The following is a 22,013-nucleotide window of genomic DNA, read 5'->3' as shown; positions in this document are numbered from 1 at the left end:
GTTCATATAACTTATTTATGATTTATGTATGTTTTGGTCGTATTCGAACAAATTAACTCTAAAGTTGCAGATTATATTAATGAATTTTAAGTTGTTATTCTTGTTGTTTACATTTTTTTTACATTCATTTGTTGTGTTCGAATAAGTTTTTTTTTGTGTTTGTGTTGTTCGTTTACTGTATTCGTTTATGTTCATTTATTATGTTCGTTTACGTTTGTTTGTGTTCGTTTATCATTTAAATGAATGAACATGAACAAGTTATATTCTTTAATGAACAAACATGAACAAAAAAAATTTGTTCGTTTATGTTTGTTTATTTATTAAATGAACGAACATAAATATACATATATTTTATGTGCATTCGATTCGATTACATGCCTACATGTTATCTTTCCACTTTTCTATGGACACTAACTGGCAAAGCTTAGGAGCTAAAATACAAAGCAAAACCATGTGAAGCGTTCCATTAATTAATCAAAGCTAATAAAAGGTGAGTGGTCCTTGCCGTTCCATTAGGGCATTGTCAATGTTTGTCCACCATGAAAAAAACCACAAAGCTAAAGACAAAACCATGCCCCCTCCTTCCTGATTCCACCAACCTGGTCAATACATACCCTTCATCTATATATTATTCAAGGGACCAAAAACTCACTAAGCACATGTCAACCGCCTTTATCTACACCACTGCTGCTTAATTTTCTATTACAGAAATATAAATATGATTTATATTTGGTTTTATTATATAAAATATGCTCATCGTTTTAGGGTAAAGTACATATCGATAAAAGCAAGCATTGCATGCTTTTGCTTCTATCCCAAGAAGAAAGTAAATGCTCTAATCAACTTTCTTTTACCCCAACTTTTGATTGGTTAATATATGATAGGTAATTGAATTTGGGTTTGGTTTGTTTCCAAAGATGCTTTTTAACAGGTTGACCATTTCCTAATTTTTAGCATTTTGGGATTATTAATTTGAGTTAAACTTACTCGGTGTTGTTGTAATTAGTTTTAAAAATCCAACTGCTCCCTTGTTGATGTAATTTATATCAGCAAGTCGGTGTCAATAGCTGTAAAGGAGGACTGTAACAACCCGGAATAAAATTTAGAGAAAAAAAAAATTTAATTAAGTAATTTGGCAAAATTTGAGGATTAAATCGAAAGTTTTCAAAATTGTAGGCCATTTTAGAAGTTAAAGGAAATTCAGGGACCAAGCCCTGCATTACTCCTTTTAGTGTCGGCAGAAAATTTCATTTAAGCCTATGAATGGTTTTCTGTTTTCAAAACAGAAAACAATTGTGAAATTCCTCCTCCCGCACTCTACTTCAAAGCCGATTCCGACGCCGTCCGAATTCCGATCGTTGTTTTGAAACCACCGTTGTGTTCATCATCGAGCGAGGAACAAACCCTTCAAATTAATTGAAGCGAAACGCGGCCAAACGTCGGGAATTTCCAGTCAAAGTAGCGACGGTTTTGTTAGCTCTATCGCCGAGGAAATCTTAAATTCACCGCTGATCGTTGCTCCGTTTACGACACCTCCCGCACCATCGTGTTCCTTGTGCCGTTCCGAGTTCACCGGTGTCAACCTTGTCCGCCGTAGACGGCGGCGCGTGAGGAGGTGGTGCAGTCAAAGATTCGGCCGATTTGAAATCGAGCTCTCCGCCGTTCAAAAATTTGAACCGATCGTTGTAAGTATCTTGAAATCGCTCAAAATAATTTTTTAGAAATTTTTCCGGGATTTTTAGGGCCCCGGAGGACGCCTCACGCGCCACACACGCCGCCGCAGGGCGAGTGGCTGCTGGAAACCGGTTTAACCGGTTTTCAACCGGTTCTGACCGGTTTGACCGGTTTCAACCGGTTCGAACCGGTTTGACCGGTCTGAATCGGTTTGACCGGTCTGACCCGACCCGACCGTTGACCCGACCCGACCCGACCGTTGACCCGACCCGACCCGACCGTTGACCGTTGACCGTTGACCGTTGACCATTGACTTTCTTTGACCAAAACTTAAAATGGCTTTGACCGAGCATTAAACGACCGTTAATCTTTTCCGAGTATACCTATCCTGATAGTTTTCGACGTGCCGAATCCGTTTCCGTGGTCCGTTTTGTCAAATTCGAATCCAAAGGTCTCCAAATCTACGGTCAAAGTGGTTGACTTTGACTTTGACCAAGAATTTGAATTTTCGAAAAGTCATACTTTATGTTTTTCGACGCCCTGATTCCGATTCCGTAATCCGTTTGGCCAAATTCAGACTCGAAATACCTCAAATTGATAGTCAAACCCTAAAAATGCGTATATACTTAAGAAGTTTAGCTTTGAACAATTAAATAGGATTTGAGACTGATAAATATTATTGTTTGAAGGTACAAGAGACTCTCCGGATCGTTCGACAGCTCGACCCAGCTCTTCTAGATCAGTTAAACCACGTGTGCCAGTATTTACCCGTTCGAAAACTGTAGCAGAGCGTGGTGAAACCAGCAATCAATAGATTTGTTATTTGAATCTATTGTCGAGGTGTGTTCCCTACTTGTTATTGAACTGTTTTATTGGTTTTAATACGTGGTACACCGAATTCATTGGCTATTGTTTTATGGATGCACCAATTTAATGTGACAATTTATGGAATATGGCTGCTATCTAATTTTTGTTTTGAAATGGTATATGATTACCATGCTTTTTGGATTTATGGAGTTTATGTCACGGTGCAATTGAATTTTGGAATTGAAATACGATGGAATAGCTCTGATCAAGCTAACTGGGCCTAATGTGACTCTTGAGGGCCCCAAGATGTTTCATTAGGTCGGCTTTCCTTTGCTGTGTGCTTAGGGTAAGCTATATGGACTTATTGACTTGGGCTTAAGGATACAAGCTTCAGAGCCTATCCTTAAGTCGGCTTTCTTTTTGCTATGTGCATAAATTAAGCTATATGGAAATAATTTTGGGAACTACTGATGGTGTACCAGAAAAGGGTTTAAACTATGATTTTCAAAAAGTTAAACTCTTTTACGAATTTGTGAGATTACTGGAATATGATTTGTACCTATTGTGATTTTATGGAAATGTTGGGACACACTGAGCCTAGCTCACCTTTTGAAAATGTTTTCCCCTTTCAGATACTGTTGGGTAGATACCTTGGTTCGAGCACTTGGAGGATCAACATATCTCTTGAAGTAAATCAGATTGTAATGTTTTTATCTGGCAAGTTTACTTTATTTTGGTGACATGGACCTTATTTTAAAATATCGGATTTTATAATGATAACACTTTTGCTACTACTGCTCGGTTCATTGTGATTTTGAATTTGAAGACATGTTTTAAATTAAATTATTATTTATTTGTACTATATTTACAAGTTGGATTTTGATAGTATAAATTGTTTATAATTTCATGTTTTTATAATGTGATTTTATATTGATGGAATAACGGTTGCGAAAAATGTCTTTAATAATTATAATGTGATCCACTAGACTTAGTCGAAACGCATAGGCCGGGTCTAGGGGGTTACATTTATTGGTATCAGAGCTTTTGGTTTTTAACCCTCGGACTGTGTATGAGTCCACATTGAAAATACGGTTTGAAATATTTTACAAAACGAGTTACTAAGGCCATGTCACAAAGTTATTAAGATTTTAACTATGTTTGAGACTCCAAGTGCTTATCTAACCCTAAGTTTTATCTTCTGTAGTAAACTTGAGATCCATCAAAATGAGTGCTAGACGTAGTCGTCGAACTAGCCGTGGACGAGGTCGAGTGGCTAGATTCGCAGATCCGATCGATGAGATACGGGTAGATCCCCCACCTCCGATAGGTGATCATGCTCCTACGACCCCAACGGATCTGCCTCCTGCCGCTGGTATTGGCATGACTACACCGATAATAGGAGCGACCGATATTGAGTTAGAGTCTACCGGAGTTGCTTTGGATGAGAATTTTGGTAGACAATTTCTGCAGTTAATACAGGGAGCAGTCAGAGCTACTGGTGTTGTATCTGAGGTTCCTATTTCGCAGACTTTGATTGCCAATGGAGTTAGAACTTTTGGGGGACAGATAGGTGGAGCTCCTACTGAAGCTGAGGATTGGCTCCAAGATACAGAGAGACGCATGGATCAGTTGGGTTTGGACTCAATTAAGAGATATCAGGGTGCTGTGGCGATGTTAGATGGCAATGCCTACACTTGGTGGGAGTCAGTGACCAGTAGTGTTCCTACCGATCGTTTGACCTGGAATTTCTTTAAGGATCGCTTTCGGAGCCGTTTTCTGGGAGAGTGCTACTTAGCTCAGAGACGACAACAGTTTCAAGACCTGGTTCAGGGAGACATGACTGTTTCTGAATATGAGATCGAGTTCCTGAAATTGCTGAAGTATGGATTAGTATGGTACCTACGGGAGAGATCGATGTCGTAAATTTGCCCTTGGACTCAGATACGAGCTGCGTAGGCAAGTTGTAACCCATCAGGATGAGATATTTGATGTGCTGGTGGGCAGAGCCAAAGATGCGGAAGAGGTGGAGTTTTTAGCTTCTGGTAGAGAGCGTGTTGATCAAGATCGATCTAAGAAATTTTCAGGCCCGATGGAGTCATCAGCACAGTCCGGAAAGAGGACTCGTACTTCAGCTCCTCAGAGAAGCAATACACGTTTCAGGCCTGCAGCATCCTCACCTTTAGCTGTCAGTCGAGGCGGTTCCTCGTCGTATTATAATGGGCCCCTTTGTGAGTATTGTGGTAAACAACACTCAGGAGAGTGTCGTAAGAAGATGGGTCTTTGCTATCAGTGTGGATCTAGTGGTCATTATCGGAGGGATTGTCCTCAGTTAGTTTCGTTTGAGCAGACCACTACCCAAACTCCTGTGCGTTCGCAGACTACAGTACAGACCCCAATTAGAGATCGTAGTCAAGGAAAGACTCGAGGATCAGCGTCCAGGACAGACAGTAGAGCCCGACCTCAGCAAAATAGAGGGCCAACAGCTTCTGAGGCTAGACAGCCAGCTTTGGTTTATGCAACTAGACGTCGTGATGACAGAGATGAGCCTGAGGTTATTGCAGGTACATTTACTATTTATTCTATCCCATACTTTGCATTACTGGACAATGGCTCCACTCACTCCTATGTATCGAGCTCAGTATCTCGAAACCTTCAGATTCCGATAGAGAACACTGAAAATACTGTTACAGTTACGAGTCCAGTAGGACAAGCAGTATTAGTGAATAAAGTATTTCGGCGTTGCCCTCTCGAGGTTCAGGGAGAAATTTTTCTCGCTGATCTTATGGAGCTTCCTCTAGAGGAGTTTGATCTAATTCTTGGAATGGATTGGTTGAATAAACACAAGGTAAAGCTGGATTGCGAATACAAGCGGGCTACTCTGAAGACTTCAGATGGTCGGACTGTTGTGTTAATTGGGGAACGGCGTGGCTATCTCTCCAATATAGTTTCAGCGATGGAAATTGATCGTATGATCCGAAAGGGATATGAGACCTTCATTGCTTGTATTTTGAACACCAAAGGTGCATTGTCCACGATCGAGGAGATTCGTACAGTTAGCGAGTTTCCTGATGTTTTTCCGGAGGAGTTGCCTGGGTTACCTCCTGATAGAGAGGTAGAGTTCGAGATTGAGACTTATCCAGGATCTTCACCTATTTCTATGGCACCTTATCGTATGGCTCCAAAGGAACTTAAGGAGTTGAAAGTCCAATTGCAAGAATTATTCGATCGAGGATTTATCCGACATAGTACTTCACCATGGGGAGCTCCAGTTCTATTCGTGAAAAAGAAGGATGGGTCGCTAAGATTATGTATTGACTATCGGAAATTGAACAAGATGACGGTCAAGAATAAATACCCATTACCCAGGATAGATGACTTATTTGATCAATTGCGAGGAGCTACTGTATTCTCTAAGATTGATCTTCGTTCGGGGTATTATCAATTGAAAGTTAAAGGATCTGATGTTGCAAAAACGGCCATTCGCACTAGATATGGTCATTATGAATTTTTAGTGATGCCTTTTGGTTTGACGAACGCTCCTGCAGCTTTTATGGATTTGATGAATCGGGTGTTCCGACCATATTTGGATCAATTTGTGGTGGTCTTCATTGACGATATTCTGATCTATTCTCGTACGGAGGCAGAGCATGACGAGCATTTGAAGATCGTTCTGCGGACTTTGAGAGAGCATCGTCTATATGCCAAACTAAGCAAGTGTGAGTTTTGGCTTCAAGAAGTGTCATTTCTGGGGCATATTATTTCTGCGCGAGGTGTTCAGGTTGATCCCAGCAAGATAGAGGCTATTATGAATTGGAAACGACCTAAGAACGTATCTGAAATCCGCAGTTTCTTGGGCTTGGCTGGTTATTATCGACGTTTTGTTGAGGGCTTTTCGATCATTGCTTCTCCTTTGACAAAGTTGTTAAGGAAGAATGTGTCGTTTGACTGGGGTGAGGCACAACAGGAGAGCTTTGAGAAATTAAAGGCGGTTTTGACTCAAGCACCGGTGTTGATTCAACCACAGTCCGGGAAGGATTTTACAGTGTATAGTGATGCTTCACATTCAGGACTTGGTTGTGTTTTAATGCAGGAAAGTAAGGTGGTGGCTTATGCATCCCGTCAGCTGCGACCGCATGAGTGTAATTATCCTACTCACGATTTAGAGTTGGCAGCAGTAATTTTTGCCTTGAAGATATGGAGACACTATCTTTATGGAGAGAAGTGTTACATTTTCACAGATCATAAGAGCTTAAAGTATCTTCTGACCCAGAAGGAACTTAATTTGAGACAGCGTCGCTGGTTAGAGCTTCTAAAGGATTATGATTGCGTGATTGATTACCACCCTGGTAAAGCTAACATTGTAGCAGATGCTTTGAGTCGAAAGACGGTATCGGAGTTGAGGTCTTTAATGGCCAAGATGAATTTATATGACGATGGCACTTTGTTAGCAGAATTGCAAGTTAAGCCGACCTTGGTTGATGAGATCAAAGCTAAGCAGCCCCTTGATAGCTCCTTGCTTTCCATCTTTGAGCAAGTAGAGCAGGGGACAAACACAGATTACGCAATTGATCAGGATGAAGTTTTATGCTTTAAAGGTAGATATTGTGTGCCTGATGACGCTGAATTGAGGCAGACTATCCTTACTGAGGCTCACAGTAGTCCATATGCTATGCACCCCGGAGGAGATAAGATGTACCGGAATTTGAGAGAGAGGTATTATTGGACTGGTATGAAGAAAGACATATCTGACTTTGTGGCTAGGTGTTTGACTTGTCAGCAAGTTAAGGCAGAACATCAACATCCATCAGGTTTGTTACAGCCTATCAAGATTCCTGAATGGAAATGGGAGCGTATTACTATGGATTTTGTTACTGGCTTGCCTATGACTCCTTTGAAAAAAAATTCAGTTTGGGTGATTGTTGACAGACTTACAAAGTCAGCTCACTTCATTCCTGTGCGAGTAAATTATACTTTGGATAAGCTGGCAAGATTGTATATTTCAGAGATTGTCAGATTGCATGGTATTCCATTGTCTATTATTTCTGATCGAGATCCGAGATTTACTTCGAGATTTTGGAAGGCGTTACATACGGCTTTGGGAACAAGATTGGATTATAGTACATCCTTTCATCCACAAACTGATGGTCAATCTGAGAGAGTAATTCAGATTCTGGAGGATATGTTGCGGGGTTGCGTAATCGATTTTCATGGTAGTTGGGAGAACTTTTTGCCGTTGGCTGAATTTGCTTACAATAACAGTTATCAGACCAGTATTCGTATGGCACCCTATAAAGCACTCTATGGGCGTAAATGTCGCACTCCGATCTGTTGGACTGAGTTGCGTGATAGGAAAACGTTGGGACCTGAGTTAGTGCGAGAGATGGAGGACACAGTCAGATTAATCCGTGACCGTCTGAAAGAGGCATTTGATAGGTAGAAATCTTATGCAGATCAAAGAAGGAAGGATATACAGTTTGAAGTGGGAGATCGGGTCTTTTTGAAAGTTTCACCCTGGAAGAAAGTATTGAGATTCGGGCGTAAGGGTAAATTAAGTCCAAGATTTATTGGACCATTTCGTATCTTGAAGAGGGTAGGACCTGTAGCATATCAGCTTGAGTTGCCTTCTGAGTTAAGTCGTATTCATGATGTTTTTCATGTATCAATGTTGAGGAGATACCGTCCAGATCCAGGTCACATTATTCAGGTTGAAGAAGTAGAGCTAAGACCTGATTTGTCATATGAGGAGGAGCCCATTCAGATTTTAGAAAGAGATGAAAGAGTTCTTCGGAATAGGCGAATTCCAATGGTCAAAGTTCAGTGGAGTAATCGAGGCCCCTCAGAAGCTACTTGGGAGACATTGGAGTCAATGGAGGCTCAGTTTCCTCAACTATTCTCATAAGGTAAATTTCGAGGACGAAATTTCTTGTAGAGGGGGAGAATTATAACAACCCGGAATAAAATTTAGAGAAAAAAAAATTTAATTAAGTAATTTGGAAAAATTTGAGGATTAAATCGAAAGTTTTCAAAATTGTAGGCCATTTTAGAAGTTAAAGGAAATTCAGGGACCAAGCCCTGCATTACTCCTTTTAGTGTCGGCAGAAAATTTCATTTAAGCGTATGAATGGTTTTCTGTTTTCAAAACAGAAAACAATTGTGAAATTCCTCCTCCCGCACTCTACTTCAAAGCCGATTCCGACGCCGTCCGAATTCCGATCGTTGTTTTGAAACCACCGTTGTGTTCATCATCGAGCGAGGAACAAACCCTTCAAATTAATTGAAACGAAACGCGGCCAAACGTCGGGAATTTCCAGTCAAAGTAGCGACGGTTTTGTTAGCTCTATCGCCGAGGAAATCTTAAATTCACCGCTGATCGTTGCTCCGTTTACGACACCTCCCGCACCATCGTGTTCCTTGTGCCGTTCCGAGTTCACCGGTGTCAACCTTGTCCGCCGTAGACGGCGGCGCGTGAGGAGGTGGTGCAGTCAAAGATTCGGCCGATTTAAAATCGAGCTCTCCGCCGTTCAAAAATTTGAACCGATCGTTGTAAGTATCTTGAAATCGCTCAAAATAATTTTTAGAAATTTTTCCGGGATTTTTAGGGCCCCGGAGGACGCCTCACGCGCCACACACGTCGCCGCAGGGCGAGTGGCTGCTGGAAACCGGTTTAACCGGTTTTCAACCGGTTCTGACCGGTTTGACCGGTTTCAACCGGTTCGAACCGGTTTGACCGGTCTGAATCGGTTTGACCGGTCTGACCCGACCCGACCGTTGACCCGACCCGACCCGACCGTTGACCCGACCCGACCGTTGACCGTTGACCGTTGACCGTTGACCATTGACTTTCTTTGACCAAAACTTAAAATGGCTTTGACCGAGCATTAAACGACCGTTAATCTTTTCCGAGTATACCTATCCTGATAGTTTTCGACGTGCCGAATCCGTTTCCGTGGTCCGTTTTGTCAAATTCGAATCCGAAGGTCTCCAAATCTACGGTCAAAGTGGTTGACTTTGACTTTGACCAAGAATTTGAATTTTCGAAAAGTCATACTTTATGTTTTTCGACGCCCTGATTCCGATTCCGTAATCCGTTTGGCCAAATTCAGACTCGAAATACCTCAAATTGATAGTCAAACCCTAAAAATGCGTATATACTTAAGAAGTTTAGCTTTGAACAATTAAATAGGATTTGAGACTGATAAATATTATTGTTTGAAGGTACAAGAGACTCTCCGGATCGTTCGACAGCTCGACCCAGCTCTTCTAGATCAGTTAAACCACGTGTGCCAGTATTTACCCGTTCGAAAACTGTAGCAGAGCGTGGTGAAACCAGCAATCAATAGATTTGTTATTTGAATCTATTGTCGAGGTGTGTTCCCTACTTGTTATTGAACTGTTTTATTGGTTTTAATACGTGGTACACCGAATTCATTGGCTATTGTTTTATGGATGCACCAATTTAATGTGACAATTTATGGAATATGGCTGCTATCTAATTTTTGTTTTGAAATGGTATATGATTACCATGCTTTTGGATTTATGGAGTTTATGTCACGGTGCAATTGAATTTTGGAATTGAAATACGATGGAATAGCTCTGATCAAGCTAACTGGGCCTAATGTGACTCTTGAGGGCCCCAAGATGTTTCATTAGGTCGGCTTTCCTTTGCTGTGTGCTTAGGGTAAGCTATATGGACTTATGACTTGGGCTTAAGGATACAAGCTTCAGAGCCTATCCTTAAGTCGGCTTTCTTTTTGCTATGTGCATAAATTAAGCTATATGGAAATAATTTTGGGAACTACTGATGGTGTACCAGAAAAGGGTTTAAACTATGATTTTCAAAAAGTTAAACTCTTTTACGAATTTGTGAGATTACTGGAATATGATTTGTACCTATTGTGATTTTATGGAAATGTTGGGACACACTGAGCCTAGCTCACCTTTTGAAAATGTTTTCCCCTTTCAGATACTGTTGGGTAGATACCTTGGTTCGAGCACTTGGAGGATCAACATATCTCTTGAAGTAAATCAGATTGTAATGTTTTTATCTGGCAAGTTTACTTTATTTTGGTGACATGGACCTTATTTTAAAATATCGGATTTTATAATGATAACACTTTTGCTACTACTGCTCGGTTCATTGTGATTTTGAATTTGAAGACATGTTTTAAATTAAATTATTATTTATTTGTACTATATTTACAAGTTGGATTTTGATAGTATAAATTGTTTATAATTTCATGTTTTTATAATGTGATTTTATATTGATGGAATAACGGTTGCGAAAAATGTCTTTAATAATTATAATGTGATCCACTAGACTTAGTCGAAACGCATAGGCCGAGTCTAGGGGGTTACAAGGACCAAGAGCCGCCATTACATACGCTCTCTGTGACAGTGCAAGAAGAGGGAAGAGGTGCATTAAATTTTATATAGATTTGCAGATGAGAATCACGAGGGATTTGGTACCTTAAAAACATGCATGTATCTCGCACCTCTATCCCTTCCCTTCGTCAAATCTTTAGGTATGAAAAGTAGAACCCCTTCTTCTTCCTAAGTTGCCTTCCCTATATAGAGGCCTAACTTACAGCAAAAAGGGAAGAAAAGCCTTCTTATTTACTAGATTTATGCTTTTTGTTTTTATGGTATGTGTTGGTTTGAGAGGTTGAAACTGCCAACATGATCTGGTAACGAGCCTAGCTATCCCCCGTCTTTTGTTTCTCTTTTTTCCTAGTTTATGGTTTTTATGTCTATGGATTACATATACCCGGTAGATTGTTTATGACCAGTTTTAGACCAAATTCTTTAGTTCAAGATGGGTTTGTTCAGGACGTGTTTATCATCCATTTGTTTTAGGGCTTTGAGAATTTTAGATTAATGGCCGAAGAAGCTAGATGCGTTTATAGGGAATCCTGCTTGAACTTTAGCTTCATATCTAGATTCTGGTTCACAATATCAGGTCATCTTGCAGCTTCAATCACTCATTCACCAACAAAATAACTTTCATCTTAGCTAGATATCATATGGATAATTGATAATTTATGCTCTCTTTCTAATATCACCCAGAGAGAGAGAGAGAGAGGTTTGACCCTTAATTTCCAGGTAATTCCTCGATGCTTTGCTAAAAAGAGTCATTTCTTGATGAACTTTTTCCCTGATTGATATTGTGAGAAATTTTGCTGTCATCTGTAAATGATATGTGATTTTCACTACATGTATTCTCTATCTCCTTAGTCTTATTATTGTAATTGTGTGTATATTATTCACATACATCCACATAAAATCACCGCACAAATCTGCACATTCAACTCTATTGTGGCGCCTGTTAGAGCTCTTAGATAATTTTCTTTTATATTTCAAGGAATAAAAGAGATAATGTTGACTCTGCACAGTTTCTGGTGCTGTTAAGCATGCCTGTGTGCAAGTTTGTCTACACTTCCCTGGTGGTATCCAAATCATCAAGTAGAACAAAATCCCATTACACAGGAAAGACATGATGGATGATCAGATTAATGCACAGTACTGTTATATAATAATGTGAAAGTAGGTGTATCAACCCAATCAACTGTTGTGAAGTTGAACTAGAATTCAATGGGGAGACAAAAGTAACTCTGATTTTGGTTGCCTCGTCCCAACATAATGTTAGGGGACCAGTTTGATGTTTTTTTTCCTCCACACATAATTTCAGTATTGTAATAATCACTTCACTCAGGGATGGATTCAGTGCATCGAAAATGGAAACTTGTGTTCGAATATGCCCCTATTCGATCAGAAATAATTGCATATTAACATTATTGCTTGGTGAGGTGTTTGTCATGTTATTTATGGTTCGTGAATATCATAATGCTTGAATGAGCAAGACAGCATGTGAAATAAAATGATGGTATTTCGCTTCCGTTTGTTGTTTTATCCTTGCATATAATTATTGTAGTTAAATAGTTTGATGATTACACTTACTCTCCATAAGACAACCAATTCATGATTGAATCAATCTGCTTAATTTACAATTTTTGTCTCTTAATGAACTTGTATGAAAACCCTTTATTTAAATTTTGGTGTTATAATACATACACACATATATATATATTTATGTTTCAAAGGAGATACTTGCTGCATATAAGGTTTGAACAATTGATTATTTGGTATGCCCTTTTTTTCCCTGCTTCTCATGATCTTGGGACAACAGTTGGTGGCGTTGTAATTTGTGTGGATATTCATGTCATTGTAAGGTTTTGTAATATGCATATATATTTGTGTTAAACTTTGTTTCATGAAAATTTTATTCAAGTCGAGAAACTAGTTTTATACATATATCTGAAGTATGGTTTGTCTTTTTAGTTACCGTTTCTTGTTTGGTCATTTCTAGCCTTGTACTTGACCCTTGTCATTTTATTCCATTAGGGATATATATGTCACATGCATGATGTTTAATATCCGAAGGTTTCAGTGTTTACGTATTGAAGCCGTGTCCAGCTTCGTTTAATGACCCTGAGAGGTTAGCTAATAGCGTCTTTAGTTAAATCAGGTAAGTGATTTATGGATTCATAAAAATAAATAATTACCCATTAATTAGAAGAAAAGGGTAAATTTTTTTTGGGTTCTGAAATGATCAATATTGATCACAGTTTATTCACACACTAAAAAGAGCAGCGAGTGTTGTTGACTTAGGAGCCTCGGGATCTTAAGCGAGTGTTTCCATGTGTTACTGTAATCAACAATCTTGATATAAAATTTGAAGTTATCCTTTATATAAAATCATGCACTTGTAGTGGAGGATCCCAGGGAACTGCAACGGTTAAGGTCAGCCAGTCGAACATTGTTTCCATGTGTTTAGCTCACCACAGGCATAGCTGTCCATACTCCCGCTTTGTGTGTTTTATGGTACACCAATTCGATACAGTAACACGGATCGATGAAATATTTAGCCACGGTACAGCCTATACATATATATATATATATACCAAGACATACACGTAAACCTAGCAACGTATTTTAACCCAATGATTTCAGGGGAACATAAATATAATCCCCAGGTAAACTTCAAACTTATTTATGCAGTTCGGCACTTATAGTTTTGTTGCGGAAGACGGTTATCGGATAGAGTAAAATCTCAACTGATAATTTGACAAAATAAAAATGAAAATAAAGAAGACACAAATTTTACGTGGAAAACCCCTAAATAATATAAGGTAAAAACCACGCGCAACGGTAGAAAAATTTCACTATGAGAAAATGAGAATTACAATTTCTCTCGATCGACCAAGAAGAAAACAATGATAATTCTCTCTTGATAAAAAGGAGAAAATAACTCTCAATAAACTCTTTAAATTCTCTCTAGTATTAGAAGAAAGCTAGAATGCTTTGGGATGATTTTGAAGCTAAATGAGCTAGGGTATTTATTGTTGAAGTTTAAGGACTAATCTTATAAATACCCTAAAGTTTAGGGATTAAAATTTATTAATTATCCATTACATAATTCAACAAAAAATAACCAACTTGGACCAAAATAGATTAGTCGCCGGCTGTCAACTTTGAATTTTGAATATTCAACAATCTCTCACTTGAAGATTTGATTGGAACAATCATATCTTCACACCATTCTTTCTACCTTGTTCCTTCATGTTGCTTACATTTCTGTTAGGCCGCAAGAGCATCGACACCGAGTAAATTTATCAACGTTGATTGCCTTCGTCATGAAATCTGCTATGTTATCTTTGGTATGAATCTTCTGCATATCTACTGTCCCTTCTTCCACTTTTTCACGAATGAAATAATACTGAACTCGTATGTGTTTTGTTTTTGAATGAAATGTTGGATTCCTTGCTAGATGCAAGGCGCTTTGACTATCACAAAACAGAGAAACATACTCTTGATTGTACCCAAGCTCCTCCAATAACATCATCAACAAAATTGCTTCTTTACTGGCTTGTGTAGCTGTTACATATTCTATCTATGTTGTGGACGTAGCCACAACTGACTACAATTTTGAAACCCAGCTTACAGCCCCCCAGCAACTTTGAATACATATACTGTAGTATATTTACTTTTATCCAAATCCCATGCATAGTCAGAATCTACATAACCATTGATTAATAAATTTGATCATCCGTAACATAATGTAACATTTGAGGTTCAATTGATGTATCTCAGGATCCTCTTTACTGTATTACAATGCTCTTTGTCTGGATTCGCCATGTACAGACTAATCATTCCCACTGCTTGTGCAATGTCTGGTCTTGTGCATATCATAGCGAACATTAAACTTCTAGGACTCATATTGGAGGATAATTTGAAGTTAATAGGAAGAGGGGTATAAATTGGCTTACAATCTTGCATGCTAAATCGTGATAAGATCTTCTTCAAATAATTCTTTTGTGAAAGCCAAATCTTCCTATTACTTATGTCTCGATGAATTTGCATCCCTAGAATCTTGTTTGCTGATCTCAAATCCTTCATTTCAAATTCCCTAACAAGTTGTGTCTTCAATTCTTCATTATGATCTTTGTTGGGTCCTGCAACCAACATGTCATCCATATACAACAGTAATATAACAAAATCGTTATCACTAGACCTCTTGAAATAAGCACAAGGGTCTGAATTAAGTCTGTTGTATATAAGGTACATAATGAAATAATCAAATCTCTTATACCAACACCTCGACGCCTGCTTTAGACCGTACAGAGATTTGTTCAATCTGCAAACCAAGTTTTTATTTTCTTTTTCTTCAAAACCTTCAGGTTGGAGCATGTAAATATCTTCTTCAAGATTTCCATGAAGAAAAGCTGTTTTAACATCTAGCTGCTCTAGATGTAAGTTCAATGTAGCACACATTGCCAAGACTACTCGAACTGTTGTTAGTCGAACCACATGAGAAAAGATTTAATTGAAACCAATACTTTCTTTTTGAGCATATCCTTTGACTACCAGTATTGCACGATACCTCCACTTGATCGTAACCATTTCGTTTGATTTTGAAGACCCATTTGTTACCAATTGGCTTCTTTCCTTATGGTAGTGGCACAAGGTCCCATGTATTATTTTTATGAAGGGCTTCAATTTCTTCTTGCATCGCCATCATCCACAGTGAAGCATCTGAGCTGCTTATTGCCTCCTGAAATGTTGATGGCTCACCGTCCTCTGTTAAAAGGCAGTATGCAATATTACCTTCTATAACATAATCTGAGTGCCAATTGGGACGTCTTCTCACACAATTTGATTGACGAATTATTGGAGCTTCAGAACTCTCTGGTTCTTGTTCATCATGTGCTGGTTCTGCTTCATAAGAATCTTCTTGTTCATCCTCATTTTTCACATGTATTTGTGTAGTCTCTGCTTTTTTACGCTATCATCGTCTTCTTTTCTTTGTAGTTTATTCTCTACAAAGATAACATTCCCGCTGATGATCACTTTGCGGGTAGTGGGATCCCACAAGCAATACCCCTTTACTCCATCAGCATACCCCAAGAATTTACATTTCCTAGATTTTGAATATAGCTTTGAAATTTATTGGGAGTTGTACATCACGTACACAATACTTCCAAATACATGGAGGTTTAAATAATCAGCTGGTTTACCAGTCCACATCTCCATTGGTGTCTTCAGCTCTATTGCAGTTGATGGAGCTCGATTCACCAAATAACAGGCAGTATTGACTGCTTCTGCCCAAAATGATTTTTCTAGGCATGCATCCCTCAACATTGCTCTTGTTCTTTCTAACAAGATTATGTTCGTCCGCTTTGTCACTCCATTTTGTTGAGGAGTGTTCGCCACTGTGAACTGTCTTTTGATGCATTCTTTCCTGTAAAAGTCATCAAATTATTCACTTGTGTATTCTCTTCCATTATCTGTTCTGAAACACTTGATCTTATTTTCAGAATCAAGTTACACCCGCGCTTTGAAGTTTTTTGAAAGTGCAAAACACATCTGACTTCTTCTTAATAGGGTACACCCAACATCTCCTAGAATAGTCATCAATAAATGAGACAAAATATTTTACTCTTTCTAGGGATGTAACTGGTACTTGCCATACGTCAGAGTGAACCAGTTCTAGAACATTTTTGCCTCTAGAATTTTATGTGTTGAATTTCAACCGGTGCTGCTTACTTTTTATGCAATGCTCACACAAAGTGATATCTTTGTTAAGCATGGAAGTAGTTTTTGCTCCGCAAGAACTTTCATTCCTTGTTCTGACATGTGTCCAAGTTTCTGATGCCATAGCATTGCAGAATCTGAACTACATGAGGCAACAGAGGCTTCTACTACTAGCAAAGTCTCTCCCTTCAGCATATACAAGTTTGTTGCTATCTTTTCACATTTCAGTACCACAAGCGCTCCACGGAACACCTTCATGATTCCTTTCCGTGTTTCAATCTTGCTTGCATTATTATCCAACAATCCATAGGATAATAAATTTTTCTTCAGGTCTTTCACGTTTCGAACAACTTTAATTGTTCCATCATACATCTTCAATTTGATGGTTCTCACGCCAACAATTTCCAAGGCATGATCATTGCAACTATAAACAGATCCTCCTAAGACAGGTTCATAATGATGGAACCATTCTCTTCTTGAGGTCATGTGATATGTTACTCCCGAATCAATGAGCCATATATCTGCATAACTCTTTCTACCTTCCACGGTGGTTGACGCTTCACAACATAGAGCACCTCCATCATCTGAAGTGTTTGCGGTATTGCCTTGTGGATTGGAGTTTTTATTCAGACTCCAACAATCATTCTTTCAGTAAAGAAGCAATTTGGTTGATGATGCTATTGGAGGAGCTTGAGCACAATCAAGAGTATGTCTCTCTGTTTTGTGATGGTCAAAGCATCTAGCATAAAATTCAACATTTCATTCAAGGATAAAATATATACGAGTTCAGTACCATTTCATTTGTGAAAAGGTGGAAGAAGGGACAACAGATATGCAGAAGATCCATACCAAAAATAACATAGCAGATTTCATGACGAAGGTAATCAACGTTAATAAATTTTACTCGGTGTCGATCCTCTTGCAGCCTGACAGAAACGTAAACAACATGAAGGAACAAGGTAGAAAGAATGGTGTGAAAATATGATTGTTCCAATCAAATCTTTAAGTTGGAGATTGTTGAATATTCAAAATTCAAAGTTAGCAGTATAATTCAATGGCAACCGACGGCTAATCTATTTTGGTCCAAGTTGGTTATTTTTTGTTGAATTATGCGATGGATAATTAATAAACTTTAATCATTAAACTTTAGGGTATTTATAAAATTAGTCCTTAAACTTCAACTATAAATACTCTAACTCATTTAGGGATTAAAATTTATTAATTATCCCTTGCATAATTCAACAAAAATTAACCAACTTGGACCAAAATAGATTAGCCGCCGGCTGCCATTGAATTATGCTGCCAACTTTGAATTTTGAATATTCAACAATCTCCCACTTGAAGATTTGATTGGAACAATCATATCTTCACACCATTCTTTCTACAATTGTAGCACTTTAAATTCTTCTTGCTTATCAACTTCGATCTACCATGTTTATGACTGTTGTTTTGGTCACGTTCTATTGATCTCCCTCTCATCGTTGTCAACGCTTCTACTTGTTGCAGATTTACTTGTCTGTCTTCCTTGTTCTTGCGCCGATTTTCTTCTTGTAGAACAGCATCTACAACGTCATCGAAGACTAGACTGGTGACATTATTGTTTGTCAAGTTGATGATGAGTTGATCATACAAATCTGGTAGACTTTAAAGTAGAAATTCAGCACGTTCTTGTTCTCTTATTTTACAGCTTAAGGATGTAAGATGAGAAAATAAAACATTCAGTGTATTTAAGTGCTCTGTCACTGAAGTAGATTCTGGCATACAAAGAGTGTACAATTTTCTCTTAAAGAAAATTTTATTGTGCAACGATGTGGCCTTTATACAATTTGATGAAATGATCACATATCTCCTTAGCTGTCTTCTTCTCCTCGATGCTTGACAATACTTCATCTGCTCATGCTAGATGAAAGTTTGCCATAACATTCTTGTCCATCTCGTTCTATTTGCTGTCATCTATGAAATCCATCGGCCTTTCACTAATAGCTGCTAGACAATCATCTTTCCCCAAGATGTCCTTCATTTTTAATTTCCATAATGAGAAATTTCTCCCATTGAATTTTTCAATATCAAATTTCGTTGACATAGTTTCTATTATGAATATCTCTCACTATTTCACTATCGTAAATAATTCTCTCGAACCTTCAAAAAAATGGGTAATACCTTCTTACTTTTTTATGTTGGAATATCCATTTTTTTGTGACAACCACAAAGACAATAAGCATATATTACATACTCTAACTTAGCTCTGATACTTATTGTTGCGGAAGGCGACTATCAGATAGAATAAAATCTTAACTGATAATTTAAAAAAATAAAAATGAAAATAAAGAAGACACAAATTATACGTAAAAAACCCCTAAATAATATAGGGTAAAAACCACGGGCAACGGTAGAAGAATTTTACTATCAGAAAATAGGAATTACAACTTCTCTCGATCGACAAAGGAAAAAACAATGATAATTCTCTTTAATAAAAAGGAGAAAATAACTCTAAAAAAACTCTCTAAATTCTCTTTAGTATTGGAAGAAATCTAAAATGCTTTGGGATTATTTTGAAGCTAAATGAGCTAGGGTATTTATAGTTAAAACTTAAGGACTAATCTTATAAATACCCTGAAATTTATGGATTAAAATTTATTAATTATCCCTTGCATAATTCAACAAAAAAAATAACCAACTTGGACCAAAATAGATTAGCCGCCGACTACCATCTGCCAACTTTGAATTTTGAATATTCAACAAGTTCTTTTATATATATGATCAACAAGGCACACAAATTTGAAGCAACATAAATGGTTTTGATAGGATGATACCTCCATGCAATTTGCCTCAATTTCATTATTCTTTCACTTCGTCCTTGATGTTACAGATGGAATCCGAATATTTTCTTCGTTTTGGTTCAGCTTCACCCAACTCCAGCGACACATAAATCTCCTCATCTGATCCGCTCCTTAAGGTTGAAAGATTCCTAGATTCCACGTTTCCCCTTTGGTTATTAACTGGAGACCTCCCGTTGAAGCTAGGAATGAATTAATGCTCCATGTTAGGACCTGCTTCAACCCTATCTTCTGCTCGATTTTCAGTAAGCATGATTGGTAGTACAAGTCCTTGCCAGGACTCACCTTCAGCCAAAACTTGCCAGATGTTTAAATCAATCGATTCCATGTTCTCTTCCATCTTATCCATTGATGGAACCTGGATCAGAGAAGACTCCCCAACCGTTGAATCAATCCCACCTGCAGAAGCATTTCTTTGATCTTGCACGACAGCTTCATCGATAACAAAATAAACATTGTCAATGCCACAGTAAGAGCCAGATGCAAATACACACACATATTGGAACACATACCTTGAAGCCCTTCATTGGTTGTGATGAGATCAAGTTCAAGGAGATCTAAAAGACGCCCAAGATCGACTCCACTAGACCAATTTTCAGGGGGTTGGCCAACTTTGAGTTTCAACTTACCCCTGTTAGCAGTCCCACCCCAAATGATGCCAACGGGCTGTGGCTTCTCCCCTTCCTGTCCCGTTAATAGTATGAGGCTTCCACCGTCTCCTTCGAGGTCGAAAGTCTGCTGGTTCTCTCCAACAACCGAGAAATCGATAAAGAAACAAATTCCTTTCTCATCATTGTACTCTAAAGCATATGCCATTATCGTCCCAGTGGTCAAGCCAGAGCTTCTTCCCGCTTTGACAACTTGCCTTCCAATGAGACTGCCGACCGGAGACTGCAAATCTATGATATGAACATCACCAATCTCACCTATCCCTTTTATAGTTGTAGTTACATTGTTTATATTGAAATCATCAGCAAAAGGAATAAAAGGCCCGTCAGCTCGCACAAATGTTTCTGTCGAAGGACCAAATCATAATGGGCATAGAAGGGAGTCAGGACACAATAAAACATCACTTGGCACAAATGTAAAGTTAAACATAGCATGCTTCAGGATTCTAAAACTTTCTAATTCTTTGTTGAAATTCAAACAATACATCCTAGCATCCAGATCTGAGTTCAGACAAATAAAATTGGAACTGCATTACCTGGATTTATACCGGCAAAGATTCCATACCATTGTTAATATGTGATAATTGAGGTTGCCCTCTCTATAGGACCAAGGTTGGGCTGTAAAGGATGAAACATCTTCTGATTTGGGTAGTCCAAGTCAACTGCAACATGCCGATTTGTAAGGAAACCTACCTGCCGGTTTCCTGTTTGACTCTTCACAATAGCACCCAGTGTTCCATGTCTCTTGGCTGGCAACCTACAAGCACAAGGAGTAACCGAGTCCGAGGGAAGTTAAGAGATACATCAACATTTCTGGGAAGAGAATTTGTATATACTTAACAATTACCTGTGAACCAGAACCAATGACTGTATCACTTCCTCTAAAGCCATCTACAAGCTCAGTATATAACTGTTCTATAGGAGTTGCTGCAGGTGCACCATAATAAGAAAACTCCATAACATCTACATCACACCACACCTCCAGGACCCTGAAACAATAATTTAAACAAACATTTTAACATCTGAAATTTCTTGCTCAGGTCCAATATGTTTGTTAAAAAACTTCCAAAATAGTTTAAAAAGAATAAAAAATACATGAAATAGTGAACTTCCCATGGATATTGTTCCAGTGAAGCAAAGAGCATTAGCTTACCTCAAGAGCAGCAGGTAAGCATTGAAACTGGTTAAGCCATTGCCTGTGAACTTATGAGCGACAAAGAAGAATAGCTGGTATATCTGTCAAAACAACCCGACAGATCGGAACCCATTGCTGTGCCAAGACTAAACCTACGCAGTTTTTACTGTGGAACGCTCTAATGGTCATTAACTCGAGTAAAGTTGCTCGCTGCCCCGATGGTAGCCGTCCAAGAGTTTCCAACAACACCCCTTTCCGTAGGTTTCCAAAATAGTTTGCAATATCTTCTGCTGCGTCAATTAATCGACTTGAAGTAGACCATGAGAAATAGGCAGCATAGCTCTCAGAATGCTGAGCATTAGAAGCAGAGGGTTGAATAGGCGAAGGACTTGATGAAGGCAGATTAACATGATAGCAGCAATTTCTCTCCATATATAAAGCAGATTCCTCTGATTCTGTTGATCCAGAGTGATGGAATCTTAAATCCGATCTGGTCTGCTCCATCTTACACCTCTCTTACACAATAAGAAATCAATTTGTCTCAAAACTTAGCACAAGTTTTAGTGAGTTTTAGTGATATAATAAAGCAAACCAAAGTACAAACTTGATCATGGTCATAGAGAATACTTGATTAATAGATGAACAAGTGTAGCTAAATGGCAAACCAAAAGGCAACAGATCAACTCAAATGAACAAGAGAAAGAAAGAGAAAAAGAATCGAGAGGTGTAAGCTCTTATGGTCTAACCCCTTGCATGGAGAAAATACTAATACAATACAAAACTATGGAAGGTAAATCCCAGTTA

The 22,013-nt window shown here is 38.5% G+C and overlaps 1 long non-coding RNA gene and 1 pseudogene across 1 annotated transcript; one reads left to right on the top strand and one right to left on the bottom strand.

Annotated features, from left to right (window-relative positions):
* The first annotated feature begins 10,843 nt into the window (after positions 1-10,843).
* On the top strand, positions 10,844-12,371 carry LOC120148458. Its single transcript, XR_005518368.1, has 2 exons — positions 10,844-11,003; positions 11,545-12,371. It is a non-coding gene; the product is annotated as an uncharacterized LOC120148458 (long non-coding RNA).
* A 7,036-nt stretch (positions 12,372-19,407) lies between these two features.
* On the bottom strand, positions 19,408-21,728 carry LOC120148467 (annotated as a pseudogene).
* Between the last annotated feature and the right edge of the window lie 285 nt (positions 21,729-22,013).

The sequence above is a fragment of the Hibiscus syriacus genome, unplaced genomic scaffold (genome assembly GCF_006381635.1).
Source record: "Hibiscus syriacus cultivar Baekdansim isolate YM2019G1 unplaced genomic scaffold, ASM638163v2 tig00110959_pilon, whole genome shotgun sequence".
Lineage (NCBI taxonomy): Eukaryota > Viridiplantae > Streptophyta > Magnoliopsida > Malvales > Malvaceae > Hibiscus > Hibiscus syriacus.
The sequence above is the reverse complement of the archived record's forward strand: the minus strand, read 5'-3'. Positions and strand labels throughout refer to the sequence as shown.